Source organism: Lemur catta, chromosome 16, assembly GCF_020740605.2.
Source record: "Lemur catta isolate mLemCat1 chromosome 16, mLemCat1.pri, whole genome shotgun sequence".
NCBI lineage: Eukaryota > Metazoa > Chordata > Mammalia > Primates > Lemuridae > Lemur > Lemur catta.
In genome coordinates, this window is record NC_059143.1 from 1,331,954 (window position 1) to 1,347,220 (window position 15,267).

The 15,267-nt window shown below is 42.2% G+C and overlaps 1 protein-coding gene across 2 annotated transcripts in view; it reads right to left on the reverse strand.

Moving 5' to 3' along the window:
* The window catches only part of CNOT6 (CCR4-NOT transcription complex subunit 6), a 74,592-nt gene extending 60,996 nt beyond the window's left edge, over window positions 1-13,596 (reverse strand). Inside the window, exon 1 of one of the 2 annotated variants that reach the window (XM_045527705.1) lies at window positions 13,311-13,596. The gene's annotated coding sequence lies outside the window, so the exon portion shown is untranslated. The remainder of the gene's footprint in view (window positions 1-13,310) is intronic. The other variant, XM_045527706.1, reaches the window with a different exon arrangement.
* Between the last annotated feature and the right edge of the window lie 1,671 nt (window positions 13,597-15,267).

The following is a 15,267-nucleotide window of genomic DNA, read 5'->3' on the forward strand; positions in this document are numbered from 1 at the left end:
AATAAGAAATACATACCTTTACAGTTCAACTATTAGGGAGCAAACAAAAACCTTACAACCAAGCAATCACACTACAATCCTTTCTTACTTTTGCTGCCACCACTCTAATTTTGGACTTTATTTCACATTTTTTCAGCCGTGAAAATGGCCTCTTCTTATTTGGTACTTCTGCTTTTAAGATTACAACTACCCTATATACCACCCTCAAATTACTCTTCTTAAAGCCAAGTTCTAATTCTACTGCAAAACTCAGTAAAAAGACCCATCCTTTGTAGAGCAGACTTCTGACTATAAAACTGCAAAGTATATCAGCTTTAAAATGATGTCATCCCCTCCTCTCCCCTTAAGATCTCTACTGCTTAGAAAATAAACTCAAACTCCACAGTTGAGAATTCAACATATCCTACCTTTCAGACTTTTGTCCCAATACTTCTCCGTACCTTTTGATGCAAATACCAGACAAACTGCCATCCTTCATATATGCTCCACACTGCCCTATCTCCAAGCCATTAGTTATGTCATTTTCCCATTGAAATTCTACCCATACTTCAAGATTAAGCCCAAATATTATCCCTCTCCTACCCACCCCATAGTGGAGCTGCTCACGAGCAGTTTTCCCATAACACTAGAGCCATCGATGCCTTGAACAAAGGAAGATTAGGCAAAACAATAATGACTTTTGTTGAATGTTCTTCAAAGACCATTCTGAAATCCACAGCGTTCAGGAGTAAACTAAAATACAATGTAACTCATGTTTCCAATAATCCTATGTCTTTATTACAGCTCATTATTTTCATACCTTAAAGTGAGAAGAGAACTTAATGAAGAAGTCTACAAATTTCAAAATAGATTAACAGAAATGAGTTCCAAGCCATGCTTTTGGTGGAAAGGGAAGTAGGAAAATGGTGATACTTCAAAATGGACAAGGAAATATTCAAAGAAATGAAATCAAATTACATATACCCAAAAAAACCTCCCTATTTTCTAATATTAAAAAAAGCCAAGCCACTATTAGTGGCCACCCCTGCCCAAATTACTCCCTCTATGAATACGATCCAAATGACAATTCACTCACAGATACATTAAAACAATTTTAGATAACAACACACTAATTTACTGTATTCTGTCTCTACCAATCCTGTAAGACATTTGAAATATCATATAATCACAATAATCAATAGACATATTCTGGAATTTTAAATTAAAATTATGGCTGGGATGGCAAGCCTACCACTCTAAAATATTCACCTTCTGGGCCAGGCACACAGTGGCTCATGCCTATAATTCCAGCACTTTGGGAGGCTAAAGTAGAAGGATTGCTTGAAGCCTGGAGTTTGAGACCAGCCTGGGCAACATAGTGAGACCCTGTCTCTAAAAAAATTAAAATAAATTTTTTTGTTTTTGTTTTAATTAGCCAGGCGTGGTGTCACACACCTGTAGTCCCAGCTATTGGGGAAGCTGAGGTGGAAAGATCACTTGAGCTCAGGAGTTCAATGTTACAGTGAGATATGATTGCACCACTGTACTCCAGCCAGGGCAACAGAACAAGATCCCGTCTCTTAAAAAAAAACACTTCTATTTTTGCCAAGTGTATTAGTTGGATTCCACAAATTAAAAATATGGTGTGATCCTAGTGTAAACAGAACCAGTTGGCTCTCTTGGACTACAGTCCTACGCCTTCTTCACAGCCTCAGTTCAGTTAAGGTACTTGCACTCTCACTGTAAACCCAAAGCATCTTGCCTCTCAATGTCATCACATGTGTTTCCTTCTCTTTCCAGCCAGGTTTCCACCACATATTAGACAACTGAAAGTCTACAAATTAGAGCTGGGCATGGTGGTGGCACCTGCAGTCACAGCTACTCAGGAGGCTGAGGCAGGAGTCCTTGAACCCAGGATCCACTGCACTCCAGGCTAGGGAAACAGCAAGAACCCACCTCTAAAAACAAGTTTACAGATGATAAACCTCATTCAGGAGCTGTCCTCAGTGGCAAATGTCTTTCACTAGTGTCCTTGTGGGAAACAAAAACAAAATAAAAAAAAAAAACCTCTGCAAAAGATGACTACTCTTGTCTAAAAAGCAAAACTTAAATCCTAACTGTAAATTTTGAGACTACTACTATTACAATAATAGCTGATGATACTATGGCAGGTTTCTTACAACCCATGATAATCTCTCAGAGCAAAGTATTTGAATTGCGCAGACGGGAGACAGAATAAAAAGCAGCTAGTCAGCCAGGAATGATGGGGCATGCCTATAATCCCTGTGGGGAGGATCGCTTGAGCCAGGACCTGCCTGAGCAATATGGCAAGACCCCATCTCCAAAAAAAAAAAAAACCAAGAAAGAAAGAAAAGCTAGCAAAAAAATAAGGTATCAAAAAGAACTTATTAAAAAATAAAATTATCAGCCAGGCGCGGTGGCTCACGCCTGTAATCCTAGCACTCTGGGAGGCCGAGGCAGGCGGATCGTTGGAGCTCAGGAGTTCGAGACCAGCCTGAGCAAGAGCCAGACCCCATCTCTACTAAAAATAGAAAGAAATTATCTGGCCAACTAAAAATATATATAGAAAAAATTAGCCGGGCATGGTGGTGCATGCCTGTAGTCCCAGCTACTCGGGAGGCTGAGGCAGGAGGATCGCTTGAGCCCAGGAGTTTGAGGTTGCTGTGAGCTAGGCTGACGCCACAGCACTCACTCTAGCCCGGGCAACAGAGTGAGACTCTGTCTATAAATAAATAAATAAATAAATAAATAAATAAATAAATAAATAAATAAATAAATAAAATAAAATTATCGTCTTGGTTTTCAAACCTGCCCTCCTTCCCATGATCCCCACCCAGTTTTCCAAGCCAAAAATATGAATATTTTCCTTCTTTCCCATCTAATCCCAGCCTGCACATCCAGTCTCCAACTCTAGCCCATTTTACCTCCTAAATCTCTTATCCACCCTGACGCAATTCCCTCAGCTATTCCAACAGTCCCAGATCCATGTTCTTTCTTTTACTACTCTTCTCCTCTCTAATCCACCCTAGACACTGTCCAAAGTGACTATCCCAAAAACACAAGTACTTCATGGTCCTAAAACTATATCTCTCGTTCTTCTCAGCACCCTTGTAATCTGGCACTGAACCCGATATAAAAAGGTTCACACATGTATTGAACTACAGAAACAGAGGAAATCCAGGCTCATTTACAAAACAAATTAAGGTGGATATATGACCTGCCCCTGTGTACCTCTCTAGTACCATCATGGATCTCACTAATTTCCACTCACCTCTCACAAACCTCCCTGCCTGAGTATATGTTATTGTTTCTGCCTGCAATGCCCCAGACACCAAAAGGCCCCTAGTCATCCTTCAAATGCCAACTCAGACATACAACTTCAAAAAGGCCATTACAACCTTCTTCCCTATCCCTCCCAAACATAGGAGTTTACTGTTGCCCACTCTGAGTTATTCTAAAGCTTGAAAAACGTCAACTGTTGTATTCATTAATCCCATCTTAATTTTTTTTCATATCTCACTCACCTTCTCTCATACAGGGTTCCTTACACTTATACTTTAAATATTTTTTTGTAACTCCAGAACCTGGCAAATAGTAAGTACTCAGGGGATGCTTATATGAATTTAAGAGGAAAAGCTGTGACAGTAAAAAAGCAAACGTAAGAGTACAAAAGCAACAGAAGCAGTGACTATCTTACTCAGAATAAGAAAAACTACCATCTAGGCTTCTAATCTTGAAAGCAAAATCTAGAGAAAACAGAAAGGACCTTAGTATCCAAGAGAACTGAGAATACTTATTCGATGATAGCCTGGGATAAGCAGCAAGGCGACAAACTTAAAGGTTAAACTGTATAAACTTAATCTCAGTGACCCGCTATGGCAAAATAAGAGCAAACATCAAACAGATGGGGGTCATGGAAACAACGTGCTGAGCACCTATCTGCCATGCACTGCACTAGGCATATAACAGCCAACATGTTTTGAGCATTCACACTGTCGGGCCTATCAGGCACTTTACATGCATTATCTCATTTAACTCTCAATATTCTTGTAAGTAGATAGTATTATCCTCCTTACTCCATACATAAAGAAAGGAAGGTTCAGAGAATAAATAACTTGCCTGAGGCCATAGAGATACTAAATGTCACAATTGTTATTTTATTAATAACTGAAGTGTGATTCAAGTCCGTGCTTTCTTTCAACTACTATGCAATAATTTACCTGTATTATCCCAATATAATTCCCATAGCAACCCCTGAGGTACCTTCATTTTATAGATAAGGAAACTGAAACCCAAAGTTTAAATAATTTGTCCAAGGTCACACACTTTTAATAAGTAATAGAGCTGGGATTTGAACCTAGGGCAATCTAGCTCCAAAGCTGTAGTTTTCCTACCCTCATTCTCTACAATCTGTATCACTGACAAGAAAAAGATTTCATGTTCATTCTCGAAATATTATGTTGCTGGGCCTATGAGCCCTAGTTTATGTCTCAGATGTTATCATTTTTCCCAAGTTAAATTAACCTCCTCACCTATCCTCTCTACTCCCAAACCCTCCATACTACACTAAAACAGCAACTATCAAACACTGCCATCTCAGGACCCTTTTACACTCTTTAAAGTTAACCAGTGCCTCAAAGAGCTTGTTTATGTAGGTTATAGCTATCAATAATCAATCACAATCAAATTAGAACTGAGAACTTTTAAAATATTTGTGAACTCAATAAAAATAAACATCACAAATGACATTTTTATGAAAACTATTTAAAAAACATAGTAAAATTTAGTGAGAAGAGTGACAGTGTCTTACATTTTTGCAAATATCTTTAAAGTGTGCCCACTAATATGCAGGGTACTAAATCAAAGCCATGATGTGTAGTAAAATCTCACCAAGATTAAAAAGGTAAAGTGAGGGAGGCCATCAACCCTAAATCTGTTCCCTTTGCATAAGACAAGCAACAACCATCTAGTTTATGGCTTCAGTACCCTAATAAAAATTTATGCCAACATAAATCTTTTCATTTCTCTCTAATCTTTTGTCAGATTTTCCAAAATCTATTCGCTTCCCTCTCACTTACAATGAATCCTAATATTCTAACTACTACTATCTAGTGGGAATTTTAGCCTTTTGAGACATTCAATATTTATTCTAGCTGCTAATTCACATATACAATCACTTGAGAGGTCCTAATAGACTAGCAATCAGTTTTGATCCATAGTCTTTCCCACTAAAACTAAGAAAATTATTTATGAAATGCTGATCTTACAGGGTGTTAAGAAGCCTTGAACAACACTAGAATATTATCCTAAAGCCACCATCTGACAAGAATTCTAAAGCACCTGTGTTCTTTACACACCGCAGTCCTGCTATACGCTGCCATTTATTTATTTATCTATCTATCTATCTATCTAGAGACCATTTTGCCATGTTGTCCTGGCTGGATTTGATCCTCTGGCCTCAGCCTCTAGAGTAGCTAGGACTACAGGCACACGCCACTGCATCAGCTTATACACTACTTTTTGACTACAGATGTGTAAGTGACTGTCTTTTCCAAAATAGTGAAATGCCAACCGGATTTTTGACCAGCATGAAGAATATTCTTATGTGCACTCTAAGGACATTTTTCATCCATAACCAAAAAGAGAATCACAAAAACTAAAAGATTCTGCCAATTAGCTCTACTATGTCAACATGATCAGCCACTAGTGTAGTGGTTATAAATCTGGGACAGCAGTTGGGTCTCCCTATATTATTAAACAAACATCGAAGGCCCATTCCAAGTCACAATACCATGAAAGAGTGTTAAGAGGAAAGAGGGAGAAGTAGAGCACAGTGTCAATAAGAATACAAACCGGAGTCAGACAGACCTATATCAAGTCCTGGCTGGCAATGGGTTTACATTCATCTTTAAGGCTTAAATTTCCTCATTTATGAAATGGTGATATCTACCTCACAATTTCAGTGTGAGAATTAAATGAGACAACACATATAAAGCACAGTGTTCATCACATTACTAGCATTCAATACCATTTTTTTCTCTCTGTGACTACAAACCTCTAAATCTTTGAGTTTCTATAGTTTCCATAAAACTAGAAACCAAATGACAATTCTTTAGTTTCAAATAAACAAGTTTTCATTTTCAGTAATTTTAGATTAAAATAAATGAAAGAAACTACTAGTATGAACATGGCAGTGAGCTTCATCAGACACTGCTTTATGATGTTGTAGTGTTTACTTACTATACACAACCTTATGGAAGAAGAAAATTCACCTCCCAAAAAGCTGAGTACAAATAAAATTTTTTATTTCATTTTAGTAAGTTGTATCTTCATTTCCATTTGGTCCTAATACATCTATCTCCTCATAATCAAAATCTGCCTTATAAAAGGATACACAACCACTCAATGTACCTAAAAGAATCACTAGTAACATTCTTTTTGGATATAAAGAGCCACTGCCTAATTTCTGTTTTGTTACATTTCCACATGTTTGTAGCAAATAATTTTGAAAGAAAATGACTACGTCTAACAATCCCCCCCTTGCTACTATTTTACATTTAAAACGGCATCAAATATTTACCTGAACTTTGGGCTATGGAGAACAGCCTAAGTATAAAACTAGCACAGAGGATATGAAAACAAATCTTATTCTTTTAGTAACTGAAAGTTATAATATTATGATTTTACATTAGACAATCTCCACCTTTAATGAGGAAGAATTTTCTTTACTGTTTTTGAAATCACATAAAATTTCAAATAAAATAATTTTTATTTATTTATTTATTTTTTTGAGACAGAGTCTCCCTTTGTTGCCCAGGCTACAGTGAGTGCCATGGTGTCAGCCTAGTTCACAGCAACCTCAAACTCCTGGACTTAAGCGATCGTACTGCCTCAGCCTCCCAAGTAGCTGAGACTACAGGCATGTGCCACCATGCCCAGCTAATTTTTTCTGTATATATTTTTAGTTGGCCAGATAATTTCTTTGTTTTTAGTAGAGACGGGGTCTCGCTCTTGCTCAGGCTGGTCTCAAACTCCTGACCTGGAGCGATCCGCCTGCCTCGGCCTCCCAGAGTGCTAGGATTACAGGCGTGAGCCACTGCGCCCGGCCATCAAATAAAATAATTTTATGTGACCAAAACGCAATCATTTCAGCCAATATAAAAAGTTTGAAAAATACACATGTAATATGTATTAGAAATTTCTTTCCTAACCTCCCGTTTGCTCCCAAGCCCAATCTACAACATGACTTCCACTTCCTCAGTGTCATAAAAAGTTGCTCTGCTTATATTCACCCACCCACCCACCAAATCCTACTGACCCATTTTCAGACGTCCTCATCCTACCCTAAATCTGGGACCACTGATCACCACTAAAAACCCCCTCTTTCCTGGCACTCTTACCTCTCTTGACATCTGTACTGTTACTATCTCCTATCTCCTTAACTAGTGTACTTCAATCCTGTTCAAAATGAAACGTCGGCTGTTCCCTAGGGCTCCCTTGGTCCTCTCTCCCCTTCCTTTCCTATGGACCTGGTCCACGAGTAAGTGTCACACTTGTGTAGGTGCATACTTCCATTCTCTTCAGCAGTGCCCATAATTCTCAACCCACTCTGAAATGTGGTTCTTAACTCTGCCAAAAAGGTGAAAAACATTTGTTCATACACTCTGAGTGCTCTCCTAACTTTCAATGCCAACTATACAATTACCAAATCTATCAAATACCCCACAACTCTCTGGTCCAGTTACCTATTTATTAGATATATCCACCTAAATATCTAAGACGTATGTCAACCATAACAGAATAAAAAAATCAAACTATTCCACTTTCCTTGCCCAAATCTGCTCTTCTTCCTCTGTTTCCCAACTTAAATCAAACAGTTCCCCAAGCTAAAGAACTTCTGAATCACATTTAACTCTTTCTTCTATTTCTATAGCTCATTGCTTCTCTCTCCCAAATTCTGGTATCGTTCAATGCTATTCTACGCTTTTCTATCTCCTATGCTGATGTCCTTGAGCTCTCACAAGGAATTCAATGAACCCTCTGACCCCAGTATCTTGACTCCTTTAAGCTAGCATCCTCATCTTTACTGTGTGCTTCCTGGAAAAGTGCATCACACCCACCATTTGCCCATCCCATCCACCTAAACTCTCAATAGATCCCCACCATATTCAGGCGGAAGTCCCAACACTTTAGGAAAAAAGCCTAAGACTGTTCACAAGCTGTTTCTGACCGCTTTTCCTGTCCCTCTCATCCTTGCATTCTATGCTTCAAAGCCCAAGTTGTACATAACTTGACTTTGGACATGTTCTTTCTCCCTGAAATGTCCTACTCAATCCAACAAATCCCTGTACATCCTTTAAAACTCAGCTTAAACCTCTGAGACGACTGCCTTAGGTTTCTCAAGCAGAATGAGGTGCTCCTTCCTCAGCATGTCCCAAATGCCTTATGTATTCCTAATTACTATATAACCCGATGAGTGTTTTATTGGTTCATTTGTCTTTCTCTCTACACCACTATAAACCCACCTGGGACGAAAGACCTTAAGCCCCACAGGGGAGCAATGGTGCCTGACACCTGAGTTGCTCAACAAGTATTTTTGGAACTGAGTTTTAATACTATTTTAAAATGCTGTATTCAAATATAACCAGTTCTGCTATAACACTTGTTTTGAAAATGTTAATTTGTTCCAACATGACTGATAAATATATTAGGGAACAATTGAGTATAATGCAAATTTCCCATTTACTTATGTGCCATTTTGTCTGCAAAATGTGATAGATGAAGGTAGAAAACTACACCCAGCTGAAATGAGCTATGTGGAAATACACAAAGTATACACTTCAAAACCTACCAGCTAAGTCAGTTGACCTTGTGTGTCAGAGCCACACCCAATCACTTCTGGTGTTACCAGTTTCCACCTGATTCCAGGTAACTCTCACCACTTCACAGTAATTCACAAGCTGCAATCCTTCTGATGTCCATTTCCACAAGCAAACCGGGTCTTTTTCAAGGTAATACCATCTTTATTGTAGTATTTACATTTTAACCATTTAACATGTATAATAAAACTGTCCTACCATAATTACCTGGCTCTTTTTTTAATGTGTCACTAACAAAGCTTTTAAATGAGGTACCCCAATCCCATTTTTCCCCTAAGGCCTGTCATTTCCACTGTACAATTCTACATAGTACAGTGATTTTTAGGAATCTGTATGTTGCTTTACGACAGAAATGACTGTACAATTTAACAGCTGTATGAGGAGTTCTTAGACTTCAGAAAAGTTTCAATACTCAGATGCCAATAATTTACTTAAGAGAAAACTCTGCCTTGTCCCAAAATTTCACAAAATGTTTACAGGCCCACATCCTAGCAGGCCATCAGAATACTCATAACTTTTAAGCTTGGTGGCTTCTGGTTATATAGTTTATTTTTCCAGTTTAAGTTCTATAGTCTGCCTAAGCCTAACTCCAAAGACAAATTCTCAACATCTGAACTTTTATTTTCATGTGTACCATTTTATGGCTTTCACTGTTTTCTTTGCTTTTAACCCCGTCCCAAAAACATAGACATTTTGATTTTAAATGACCCTGTATTACGGAGGTATTAGGCAGAGCCCTCAAGCCCACAACAAAAGTGACCACAGACACAAGAAAGACCATATACAAGTTAAAAACATATTCAGAGTCACTAACTCTATACTATCTCAAATGTGACTTTATTTGCATAATATTTCTAGGGCCTCCATTCTGTTCTCCATACTGATGCCAAAGTGATCTCTAAATCACCTTGCTCCCCTGCCAAAAATATTTCTGTTCCATCTTTTGCTATAAGATCAGGTATAAACTTCACTTTTAGCTTAGTAAGCATGGGCCTTCAAAATCTAGACAGGACACACCTTTGGAGGCTCATCTCAAGTCACTCCCACTGTTCCAGTAACACCTCACCATTGGCCTTCCCCCAACACTTGACACCTCAGTGCACCCACTGTTCCTTCTGTTTGAAATGACCACGCCTCCCCAGTTTGGCAAACTCCTATTCAGTGTTATTTTCTGTAAATTGCTCCCACAACCTCCACAAGGTTAATCATTCTGTTCTGTTCTCCCACAGCGCTTTGTGCACCTACTAAGCACATACACAACGAGAAGGCAGAAACTGAGCACTGTCTTTGACTTCTCAGTGTTAAACACTGTGGCCAGCATATGCTGTTCCTTGACATGCAACTTATCAAGAAAATATCTGTGAATGAGGGAGAGAGAAAGCCCAGAGAAGGGTTAAGTTAAGGCAGCCCAAATGAGTCCTCATCTTGGATCCAAATAAACCTCCTTCCTCTCATTAATTACTCAAATTAGGTATTGTTCAAATACCTAGATATGGTGCATCCCACTGTACTCCAATGCACACAGGCTACACACACAATATGTTTACAGTTTAATTTATTCAGAATTTCTTAACTTCATGTATACTGTTTTATTAATCGCATTTTGTTGTAAAATCACTACCTTCCTAAAGTAAGTAGTGGGTAAAGTTAAAGAAAAAAATACATCAGTAAAATATTTTATAGAGGCCGGGCGCAGTGGCTCACGCCTGTAATCCTAGCACTCTGGGAGGCCGAGGCGGGTGGATTGCTCAAGGTCAGGAGTTTGAGATCAGCCTGAGCAAGAGCGAGACCCCCGTCTCTACTAAAAATAGAAAGAAATCATCTGGCCAACTAAAAATATATATAGAAAATATTAGCCGGGCATGGTGGCGCATGCCTGTAGTCCCAGCTACTCGGGAGGCTGAGGCAGGAGGATCGCTTAAGTCCAGGAATTTGAGGTTGCTGTGAGCTAGGCTGACACCATGGCACTCACTCTAGCCCGGGCAACAAAGCAAGACTCTGTCTCAAAAAAAAAAAAAAAAAAAAAAAAGATTTTATAGAAACTAGGGGATTTCAAAATTAATATTAGAACTTTTCTAGCCAGACGTGGTGGCACGCGCCTGTAGTCTCAGCTACTTGGGAGGCTGAGGCAGGAGGATCGCTTGAGCCCAGGAGTTTGAGGTTGCTGTGAGCTAGGCTGATGCCACAGAACTCTAGCCCATGCAACAGAGAGAGACTAATCCCCCTCCCAAAAAAAAGGAACTTTTCTAGATAATATATTAAGTTCCAATCACAACAAAAGTGTATATAAGCATTGTATAGCCACAAATCCAAGTCTTTTCTCCAATAAAATATACATTCTTAGATGAACCTATTAGGACTTTTCCAAAGTGATAAACGCTTTAAAGTGGAGCTTCCCAAACCAGTGGACCTTGCATATGAGAATGGGTTGTCAATGTGCTGGAGATATTGACCCTTCACCTCTCATGGCCCAAAGGCTACAGCTATGAACAGCTTTAATCATTTATTCCAGCATGCCATATATATATTATCCTTTTCTGCTGCACTTTGATATGATGAAACTTATGCTTTAAAGAATAAGCTAATATATAGGTATAGTAGGATGTGTACGCATTAACCAAAATACAAAGTTATAAATTTCAAGTACAGTAGGCAAATTTCCACAATGCCTTTCCATATTTATTGTCAGGATCAAGTTCTATAAACCAACTTCATTTCTTTAAAAAAAAAAAAAAAGCCTAAAATTCCCCAATAATTGTAGTTTTACTTTGCCAACAAGACTTTAGAAACCTAAAAATACCTACAAATTGGACAGGCATTCAAAAGGAGCCTCTTGGCTATAACCCCACTGATCAAGACACTTTCAAAATTATGTAAGAATTGACTTTCAGAGAAAATCTTCAGAGTCTCACAAGAAAATTTATGACTTTTGTCACATACTCTTTTTGACAATTTCATTAAGCATCTTGTTCACCTACTGAGAACTGACCAGACTCAACTACCTCAAATAACTTCTAACCATTAAAACATCCCCCACACTCCCAAAAGAACTAGCAATTACATCACACTCGCACGCACTGCACTGTCATATGCATGTGAAACCTGGTCCTTTCCCTCACAACTGTAATATATTGGCAAGCCACTTCCACCTAGAAAAGTCTCAGCTTCTTCATCAACATCTGTTCAAATATTTTGTTTAAAGCAAGATGACTGGAGTAGATCACTGGTCTTAGGATACGATGCAATTTCTCTAAATTTTATTCTAAAAGTCGTCACATTCTAAAGCCTGTGATTACCGCCAACTTAAATAACTGTCTTAACAGCAACTACCCAAAAAAAGCCTTCAAAACCTTTTGATCAATGGCCACATGAGCTCCCACAGTCTATAAACCGTTTTGGAGTGGTAAATTCTAGTGTTCTGTGAAAAACCCAAAGTGCCATTACACACCACCTTATTTTTCACTTATTCATATTCACTCTCTTCCTCTCCAAAGTTAAATTCTCAGACACAAGTAGGTAAGAAGATTCAGCAGTAGCAATAACGAGACAAGCCACCTGGAAAACAGGTTAAGTATGGGGGTTCAAATTCAAGGTCATTTAAACAACATCAGCTGAACAGAATAACACAAATCAAAAAGGTCAAGCAAGATGACCAATCACAATGTTGTCATTTGCAGTAACAGTTAAAGGAAATAAAGTCACAGGTGTTGGTTAACAGGCTCTTTGGGGAAGGTGAAAGAGAAAAAGATTTAAAGGAAAAATAAGTTTCCAAAGAAAATAAAGACTAGTGTTGAAAAATAAAAATGAGAGAGGCGATGGAGAAAACTGCTTCAAGAAATTGGTACTATCTCCGAGTCCTCTGCAATACTACAAATCTCTCCATCTGGTGCTAAGTGCTGCTTTAATCATCTAATCCATCCCGCCCTCCGCGCAAAAACTCTGCGTTAAAATTAATTTTAGATACGTTTCGGGCCAAGAGTAAAGTTTTCTGCTCGGCGGTAACGGCGGCCACGGCGTGTGACGCTCCACACTCCGCAGCGCGCAACCTCACCAAGGTTTTCGCTCCTCGAAAGTTGCCACCCGCCCCGGCCGCGAGTCCCGGGACGCGGACTCGCCCCCCCGGGGCGGCCAGGGCGGCTCCGAGGGCCCAGGCGCCGGCCCCCGCCCCTGCGCGCCGCCGCCGCCGCCAGTCAGCGCCCCGGCCCCCGGCTCGGCGCGGGGGCGCGGCCCGGGATCGCGACCGCGGCGCGTCGAGGGCGGCCCCCGACAGCCGCCAGCTCCGCCAAGCGGCGGGACGGCCGCCCACGAAACTAAAGTTGCCTGCGACCGAGCCCGGCGCGCCCCGGTCCCCGGGACACGACCGACCGGGGGCCCCGCGCAGCCAGGGCGGGCAGCAGAGCCCCGGCCGGGCCTCGGGGCCGCCTCGCTCACCTCTCGGGGTGCGCCGCCTTCCTCCGCCGCTGCCGCCGCCTCCTCCCTGTGAGCGCAGCGGGGTCTGCCCTGTGGAACCACCATACCAGTCCCGCCCGCTGCTGCAGCGCCGCCGCCGCCTCAGCCGCCGCTCTTTGTTCCCCCTCCGAGCGCCACCGCTTCAGCCGCCCGCCTCAGCCGCCTCGACGGGCTGCCACTACGCCCTCCCGCCTTCCTGGCCTCCAGCCTCGCCCTCCTCTAGGCGCCCGCCGCCGCCTTCGCCTCCGCGCCGCCGTCGCCGCCGCCACCGACGCCGACGCCTCCTCCTCCGCGCCCCCTTCGTTTTCATTGAAAGCAAACAAGCATCATGGCGGCCGCCGCCGTGCCCCAGCCAGCGAGCCCCCCGACCGCCGCCGCCGCTCCAACATCCGGGCCGCCCATTGGCCGCCGCCGCCGGGCGGGACCATGCGGCGTCCGGCGGGGGAGCCCAGGCCCCGCCCCTCACCCCGCGCCGGGCGGGAGACGGCCGGGCGCGCTCCCGGGCGCGCTCCCGCCGTCCTGCCTGCCGGCACCCTCGCTTCCCGCTCTCCTCGCTCCTCGCCTGCTTGGGCGCTTCTGGTTTCCCATCTGCTTGGCCCGCCTCCATTTTCGTTTAGCTCTTTTTTTGCCTCGGGCTGCTCCCTGTTATCGCCTCTTTCCTTGGTCTTCCTCCCCTTCGTTGCTCCTCTTCTCTCTCCTTAGGCCTTCGCCCGCCAGTCGCCTGGACACACGGCCGGCTCTCACCTTTGCCCGTAGCCAGTGTCTTGAGCCGCCTGGACACGAACATTCAGGCGGCGGCGGCGCCTGCAGGCCCAGCCGCTCGGGAGGCCGAGGCGGGAGGATCGCTGGAGCCCAGGAGCTTGAGGTTGCTGTGAGCTAGGATGTCACCACGGCACTCTGGCCCCGGCGACAGAGTGAGACTCTGGCTCAAAAAAATAAAAAGACAAAACATTCGATCGTGAACAGTCTGATAATTCTTCCTGCCTCAGTTACACAGAAAAAAATAAGTTAATGATCCATTTCAGTCCCTTAATGGTAATTCAGCCCAGTAAATTAATGGACAATTTTGGTGGTGGTGTCCTAGCCTGAGTAACTGAAACAGCTGCGTTCAAAGATCAAGATGTTCTTCCCAGGCCAGGCGCAGTGGCTCACGCCTGCAATCCTAGCCCTGTGGGAGGCCGAGGCGGGAGGACCCCTTGAGGTCAGGAGTTCGAGACCAGCCTGAGCAAGAGCGAGACCCCGTCTCTACTAAAAATAGAAATAAAAATTATCTGGACAACTAAAAATATATATACAAAAAATTAGCCGGGCATGGTGGCGCATGCCTGTAGTCCCAGCTACTCGGGAGGCTGAGGCAGGAGGATTGCTTGAGCCCAGGAGTTTGAGGTTGCTGTGAGCTAGGCTCACACCACGGCACTCACTCTAGCCCGGGCAACAAAGTGAGACTCTGTCTCAAAAAAAAAAAAAAAAAAAAAAGATGTTCTTCCCAATTTTGTCATTGGGAGAAAAAAACAAAAACAAAAAATAAATAAATATTAAGATGTTCTATTGAGGACAAACTGTGGTGATTGAAGCTGAACAGAGAAATGACAGGGCTGATTCCTGATGCTGACATCAGAAAATATCAGTTGAGTGGTGGTCAGGGCACAGAATCAATCAGACTCCACCCTGCCCTGAGTAAGTTCATAGTCTGGGGACAAGAGTAACACCCAACAGACTGTCAAAATCCACTAGGGATTACAGTGAAGGGTATGGCAGGAAGGAAAAGAAATAGCTACCCAACACCTAATGTAGCAAACTAGGATGAGCTACTGGCTCTTTCCCGGAAAATCAGCCCTGAAGAAATGAGAGAGAAATGGGTTCCAGGGACTAATAATAAGCAATAAAATGAGACACACACACTCACTGAAGGCTGTCTAGCGCTGGGGGTGTGAGAAGT